General features: G+C 34.5%; 1 long non-coding RNA gene across 1 annotated transcript; it reads left to right on the forward strand.

Moving 5' to 3' along the window:
* Positions 1–2,981: 2,981 nt before the first annotated feature.
* LOC136065962 (uncharacterized) lies at positions 2,982–7,259 on the forward strand. Its single transcript, XR_010627529.1, has 2 exons — positions 2,982–6,817; positions 6,906–7,259. It is a non-coding gene; the product is annotated as an uncharacterized LOC136065962 (long non-coding RNA).
* Positions 7,260–8,375: the final 1,116 nt, after the last annotated feature.

Raw genomic sequence — 8,375 nt, forward strand, 5'->3', positions numbered from 1 at the left:
AACGCAGCGCCCCCCACCAAAAAAAAAAAAAAAAAAAAAAAAAACCCAGCCTTAGACGTTTCAGGGTTTCAAACTTTCAATCACGTTGGTCAGTTTCCAGAACTTTCCCTCATTTTCTTGGCCTCCAGTCACATTTTAGTTGGAAACCCAACAGCTTCAGCTCACTCACTACTCAGCAACCAAATGGAGCCGCCGCTTAAAACCATTCATCTCTGACACTCGCTCAGCTTATTCGTGAAACGTTGATTCACACAAGCAAAATGAGTTACAGAAGGTTCGCTTCTCAATCACTAATATTCCTTTGAGTTTTTGTTTACTCTTCTCAAGCCAAGTGAGGTTGATCCAGGCATTTCAGGGTTCGGCGTCGTCGGATTCGATGTGGGAAGCAATTTTTGTAATATATATATATATATATATAATTGTTCTAGATCTGGGTTTCTTTGGCTGATTTTAGTATTGTTCTTGTTGTTAGATGGTGTTTCTTTCATTGGCCGATGTAAATTTTTGGTTCTAAATTTTTTCGTGTTGTGATTGGATTGTTCTATAGCTAGTTTGGTTGCGTGGAAAGTTTTATGGATTGCTGGAGAAAATTTGCTGGATGTTTTTGGTAAAATATATCAATATCTTTTTAATTTATTTTTTCTGGAAAAAAAAAAATTATTAGCTTCTTGGATTTATTTTAATTGTAAAACCTAAAACGATGTAGTTTTTAGGTCTCTAATGGCACAATTCTAGCGAAACTAATGGGAGCACCGATTTGAAACATGGTGAAATTTAGAGGTTTGAATTGAATAAAATTAAAAAGTAAAATTAGAATGTTGAAATTAATTTTGGTCATATTTAGACTTATTTTTTATATTTTTGTCTAAAATAAATGTCACTTTACATATCTAAACATGTACAAGTTAATATAAGGGCAATATAGTTTCATCTCTAATTCTCCAAATGCAAAATAAAAAATGGGATTTTACTTTTGAATATTTTTTATAAAAATTTCAAAAAGTGAATATTTATAAGTTTATTGAAAATGCATTGTTTGAAATTGTTATGCTTAAGAAAAATGATTCAATAAAAATGATCAACCTCATTTTTGTGTTTCGGGGGTATTTTGGTCATTTTTTGGGTTTCAGGAGTATTTTGGTTATTTTTTCGATTTTAGGAGTATTTTGGTCATTTTAGGATTTGAGGGTATTTTGGTCATTTTTTGGTTTTGGGGGTATTTTGGTCATTTTTTTGGGTTTCGGGAGTATTTTGATCATTTTTTGGGTTTTGGGAGGTATTTTGGTTATTTTTTGGGTTTTGGGGGTATTTTGGTTATTTTATAAAATTTGAGAGTACTTTGGTCATTTTCACTTTAGTGACATTTTGGTAATTTTGATAATTGGGTAATTAGGTGGGTTGGAGTTTACCCATAATAATTGGGTTGGGTTGGATTTGGGTTAGAAGCAATTAGTTAAATGGGTTTAAAATGGGTAAATGAGTTTTATATGTCCAATCTAATTATGCCCACCCCAAACCCACCCAAATTCACCCATTTGCTACCCCTAAGTACATCCATTTAAACATATTTTTTCAGTTTTTAAATAACATTACATACATTTTTATATATTTTTTTATTCACATATATTTTTAAACAACAAAACAAATATTTTTAAAGATATATACTAAACATCTCCTTAACATTTAGCAGCTATTAAAAAAAAAAAAATTTATAAACATTTTCGGAGGGCAAATTGTGAACGTGAGTCAGCCCCTGATCACAGTCACAGATACTTATCCCAAATTCTAGCTGCATATTTAGCCGACAAATCAGTACGATCAAAACCTACCTTGGGGATAGAGTGAGAGTTGGAAAAATATTCTTTTTTTTTGGGATGAATAGTTGGAAAAATATTCTTGCAGGCTGGCTTTCCATGCAAAATTTCTTTGACATCATTAACATTAATTATTACTTTAGAAAACCACTTTATCTTATTATGAACCGCCTTACCAGACATGATAGGAGTGATAGTTATAGGTGATACGTGATATCCCAGTATTGCTATTTACTGATATAGACGTCTCTTGATTGTTTTTTCTATAAATTAAGCCATTTGTTTATTCAACAAACATACATTGAAAATACACATCTTCTATATATATATCTTGTGGTTGATTAGAAACCCATCAAACCACATCTTGATGAAACAAAACATGTTATCGGAGAAAACTGTCTCCACCATTGTAAAGGTGGTGATGATCATGACACTCACATTGCTCATTTTGAACAGCAAGCCTGTTGAAGCTACAAGGACTTTGGTTGCTGAGATGAAGTCAAATAAACTTGAGACAGCCAAGGTAGTATCAGTTTCACAAGATCGAGCCCCGGTTACACCTTCTGAGCCTAATCCATGCACTTACTTGCCTGGATCCGATAATGGTTCAGGTTGCCATCATTGAAGATAATGGAGGAGCTTAGCAATTTGGTCATCTGATTATGTGGAGTTTGTACTTTGTAGTCACGTTTCTTCTGAATTGCAATCATAAAATAAGATTGTTATGTTAAAGGCAAAATAGCTATAGTTTGCTTTACGCTATAGTTGCAATTAATCGTAGTAAACGAAACCTAGAAGGTTACATAGGCAAGTTTGCCGGCTTGTCCATGCTGTTTTTTTCTTTTCTTTTATATAATATATAAACATTTTTGTTAAGCACCGTTTGAAATTACATTTTTGTCCATAAAATTTTACAGTGCCAATGCGTGTTGAAGTGAGTGGTTTTTCGTAATTTGGCAATAAGAAAAGGTTCTCAGTCAACATGGTATGGCGTTCAGCCTTTAGGCTCTTTAAGGTTTTCTAATTTTATGCTGAGATTTTTGTCAAAACATCAAGTACAAATGCGATGGCTCTGAGTCTGGCCCCAATAAGCCTCTGCTCATGGCCATCAAGGGACAGATTTGCGACGAGCTCAGCAGTTTTTTTTTTTTTTTTGGCTNGCCTTAGGGTAATTAATGTCAGTTAATTACCAGACGATATTGCCTTCATGGTGTGAGTTTGCCTTAGGCTTAGGGTTATCAAAGTTTTTTTTAATGACTTTATTATTATTAGTTTTTGTAATGTTTTCATTTGAAAATGTTGTGCTGAACGCCTCCTCAAAATTATTTTCATGGTGAATGTTGTCCGATGGATTGATGAATGTCGAAACTTAGATTCATGAGATGTGCCATTTATAGGTTGCTTTTGTTAATACTTAATAGACATTGTTGTTTGAGTATTATTTTTGGTGATTATACTGTCATTGGATGCAATTGATTAGTGATTGGGCTTGTCCCGTTGATGATAGTTTGATTTTAATTGTGATAATGGAACTGTATTCTCTTTCTAGTCTCCAATTTTTAGTTTTTTGGTAAATACGGCTTGCATAAATAACTTAAGTTCTTACAAAACGACTTGACTGAGGCTCAAAGTTATAAAACTCTGATAAAATAAAATAAAAAGGTACATTAGAAGGGGATCTTCAAATAACATGACATCTGAAAATAAGGAAAAGCCTCTCTTCGCTAAAGCATTAGCACACTTGTTGGTTTCTTGATACTCTGATAGCTGTGCTTCACTTCACAACTATGGAAAGCTTGGACTAAATTCCTGCAGTCATGTGCAATGCCACAGATAAGAATGTTAGGACAAGAAACACTTTTTAAAGCTAATAAAATTTCCATAGCAGCCAATTTCACAATTAAATAATGGATTCCTAACTCCCTAGCTAAAATGAGACCATGTCTAACTGCCCAAACTTCAGCTAACACACTCGAAGCTTGCTGATGCAGGGCATTTAAGTTGTTTTACATTTGTAGTTGGACAGAAAACCAGTAGCAATAGTTGCTTGTGTCTAAACAGTGCGTTAGAGGTTGCTATTGTAACAGCAATCACTTAGAGCCATTTGTACTTAGTTAATTAGTATGTTAGTTGGTTAGATTGCCAATTACCAATTAGGTTAAGTCTTTAATTGAGCCAATCCATTGGCTGCTAGTATAGTGCAGCTTGTATAAATAGCAGATTAGGCCCTCCGCTCTCTTTTGTATGTGAATGAAATAAGCCTTTTAGAGCTTTTCTTGAACTTTGCAGAGGTTCCTAACCACCTATCAATTTGTTCTATGTAACTCACATTCCATTTAGTTCCAATTCATATCACAGCCCATCACTTTCCCTGCATCACTTGCCCAATAGCTCTGTGGAATCTGTTTGCCCAGTTACTCTCTGCATTTTGAATAAGTCCACCCTCACCAGCCTGGCCTGTGCTCCCCCGGGAGGATGATAGAGACAGAGAGAAATATAACTACATCGTTTCAGTCAATCCAACTACAATGATGCCGTTTCAGTCAAACTTAATTCAAACAGCCAAAGCCCCAAATTGTGCTCTGTCTAATTACCTCTCTCAGGTTTAACACGTGGTGCAATTAGTGGAAACGTGTGTTTAATTACTGATCACAGGCTGCCAATTTGTTAAGAGTTGTTAGAGTTCTGTCAGAGAATTAGTTCTTGTTTACCACCTAAATTGATCTAAGCTAAAGCTTATCTCAGTCCTATTAATAGGACTCTTGTATTGCATTACAGAGTGTGCTGTATAATATCAGATTCAGATATTTTTCTATCTCTGTTTTACTCTCACACATACAATCTCAAACTCTTTCAGAGGAACCATCGGTATTGAGTTGAACGGAGGTGTTTCCCATTTCAGAAACATAGTAGACCTGGCTGTAAAACAGAGATAGATACTTTAGTCTCGGGTTAAGGCATTTATTGCTGAAAATTACTGCATTTCTATGCAGCCAAAGATTCCATATGCCTGTCAAAAACATGATAGCCCAATGGATAGAAGATTGAGCATGAATAACATAACAATTGCCATTCCTTTTGAACCAGGAATGAAGGGGGTTTCCCAAGAGAACCCCACTTCATTCTTGTGGAAAAACTACACGTTGAACATAGTTTGGGTTTTGTTATTTGCACTTTAATATATCTTGTGGAGAGGTTACATATGTTGCAATGGCAACAGACAATTGGAACTTTTCTTGGTTTTGTAGCCAAATATGACAGAATATGTGTTATAAAACAAAAAAATAACTCTGATGGAATTCTATGATCTATGCCACTCACAATGATTGTGTATTGCATACAGAATTCAGTGTTGGATAACCTGTAGATCGGAGATACATTGCAGCCTACTCTGGGCTGAATCCTGGTGCTAGCGGTGACCAGAAACTCTTCCCTTGCTGTAATGAGTAACCTGCCCTTGCCTATTAATATATATTTTAATTATAGCTTTGCTTCATCCAATTTTTTTTTCAGTCCTCCAGATCTGAACTGTTGTTGTGCTGACTGCCTCCCTACAATTATTTTTATGGTGAATGATGTCTGATGGATTGATGAATATTGAACCTTAGATTCATGAGAAGTGCCATTGATAGGTTGCATTTGTTAATAGATGTTGTTTGAGTATTATTTTTTCTAATTAGTGATTGGGCTTGTCCCGTTGATGTTAGTTTGATTTGGAATGTGATAAAGGAACCATTATTTCTTTTCAGTCTCCAATTATTTGTTTGGCTTTTGTTATTTGCACTTTTATATACCTTTTGGAGAAGTTACATATGTTGCAATGGCCGATTAATCAAATTTATAAACGGTCTATTGAGATCTTTGGGTGAGTCTATTGTTATCTTACTATATATAAAAAGAGAGAGTTTTACCTGTGTGTTTGTTGTGTAATAAAACAGCAGTAGAAGGGACAGATGATAGGTTGAAATCAATTGTGTTGGGCTGGAGAGAGAGTTTGGGCCTTTTTTCCTATTGTTATCCATTGCCAGATTTTCCTCACGATTTTTCTCCCAACCATTAGTGACACCAAGTAGTGAGTACTGATAGAGAAACACGGATAGAAGGAGGTGGTATTGCATGTTTCCAATATGTGTAGAAGAGAGGAGAAGAAGAAAATGATTCTGCTACATATTTCTGCTACAAATTAGGACTTCAGGATTTTGGGTTGTAAGTTGGGCATTAGATCTTTCATGTTTTTCAATTACTAAGAAAATGATTTATTGATGGATGGATTACAATATGCCTCCATGCTTAGGAACTTGGAGGAAAGAGAAGAGGGAGAAAGGGAAAGGAAGGTTGCAAGTGATTATGAATTGAATTTTAGGTACTTTAATGCGGATGCATTTGAAGTGTTTGTGAAAATGAACAAATTGGCTTTTGGGTAAGTTTCTGTTATTTGTTTGTTAGTTTAAATGATGATATACGCATGATGAAACACATGGCAATAAAACATGATGTTAGTTTTCATGTGAAGTGTTTTTCTTAAGGGTCAGAACCTTAAGGAACTCAACCTGAGTGTATAATGATGGATGGCCACATATTATTTGTGTATAAGGAACTCAACCTGAGTGCATATGTACAGCTATCTTTTAGATTGCTTTTGTTTCTTTTCTGATTTGTATCATGTATAATGATGCTATTAATGTTTTCTCTATATCTTTATTTTGCTAGACAGGAAGCAGGACTTATACAGTTATACCAAGGGTCCAGCCAATGCCTTTGTAGTTGTTGTAGAAAAAACTTCTCCAATGATCAAGAAGGCTTAACCCCGTGTTTTTGAGAGATTCTTTGCCCACATAAAAAAAATTATCCAAAATTATCAAGCTGATTCTCTTACTTGTAGCTCATTGAAGCTTATATCATATTATTGTACTATAGTCCTAATTTGTGCTTTTGTACTTAATAGGAGCAAATCAAGCATGCTGAGGAACAATTTAACTATGTCTCGCTGTTATTTTCTTGAGGTTTAGTGATTATAAATTATTTCATTTCGTAGACTTGACTTACTTATTCTAATAAGGATATGCCACTTGATTTTTCAGTTTATTGCAGATTTACTATGAGCAATCACCAATTTGTTGGATCCAAACCAGAGAAATCTTCGGTTAAAAGGAACTTATAAATATTTCATCTTTCATTTTTATGCTAGAAATCTGGTCTTCTTAGGTCTTTTCTTTCGTTTTCCCAGATGAGAGAAGATGTCGAATAAAGGTTCTCTATTTGTTATACCTTTTCTACTGTAAGCATAGCATGAATACATATTGTGTTTTGGCGTATATGACTTTACTGAGTGATTTTTCACATGGAAATGTTTTGAGTAGTGTATTTAAAGACCTATTCTCGACTTTCGGTTGAGAATAAAACAATTGTATCATACAAACTTGCATTGCAAATGCAATCAAATAATTTCATTTTTTTTTTCTTTTAAATTTGATAAATTTGGATACTGATACTTGATTCTAAGCTAGTAGTTTTTATTAGAGAATTCAAGTTCAGTTACGTGGAAAACATCTCAAAGGGCTGTCCTTGTCTGTGGCTAGCTAGCCTAGCTTACTCATAAGGCCCGGTGAATCCTCAGGTGCTGAGACAAATTTCTAGTCCAAACTCCAAGACAAATATCCAATGGCTTGGATGGTCTCTTTTATGTGGGCTTACCTACTGTAGACATGGTTCATGTAGTGTAAAAGGTTCAAGTTCCTGATGACTTCTCGGAATTCAACACTGCACTAAAAGCTGCTTAAGATAAGTATAGATTTTTTCATGGTAGTCACAGTCATACAAATGTGTTACTTTCCATAGCATTATTCTCGTCTCACGGAATTGATTAAGAACCCCTAGAGGCCAAGACAGTGGGTTTATGTTTTTATTATTATCATGTCAATTAAAGATATTCATGAATTTCCTATATAGCACAATCCATGTTCACCATTTATGCCGCAGTCTTGGTTCATACAAAACACAGGATGAAAAAATAGTCTTCTAGATAGTGTTCGAGGCTAAATATTTACAGCCCAACACAATGGCCAACAAAGTCAAATTTTCGTATTGGAGCTCATAATGGAGTTAAAGGCCCAATTACTCAAGGCTAGACGAAATGGTTTTACCACCTGCTACCACAAAAGGATGATACAAAATCCTGAAACATAAACCTGTATTTAACAAAACTATTATTTGAGCTTGTGCCTAAGAATTAAGATTAGTTTCATCATGCCGTCCAATCCTACTTGAAAAGCCGAAATGAAAAGTGAGGGAGTTGGTTTTGGAGACAATAAAAGTTTTTTTTTTTTCATCAATTTTTGGGCTCCATGCTAGGACTTGCAAATGGTTTGGAGTTGCAGGCCATGAAACCATGATGGCTAAATTGTGTATAGAAGAGTTTTCTTTTAAATATATAATTCAATAGTTTAGATAATAAGAAAGGGTTCGATTAATGTTTGCTTAGTGGCGGCTCTAGAAATGTTTTTGAGGGTGGTAATTGAGAAACTTAAATTATACAAAATCTAATAAAAAGAAAACTTCATA

This window comes from Quercus suber, unplaced genomic scaffold, assembly GCF_002906115.3.
Source record: "Quercus suber isolate HL8 unplaced genomic scaffold, Cork oak 2.0 scaffold_1418, whole genome shotgun sequence".
Lineage (NCBI taxonomy): Eukaryota > Viridiplantae > Streptophyta > Magnoliopsida > Fagales > Fagaceae > Quercus > Quercus suber.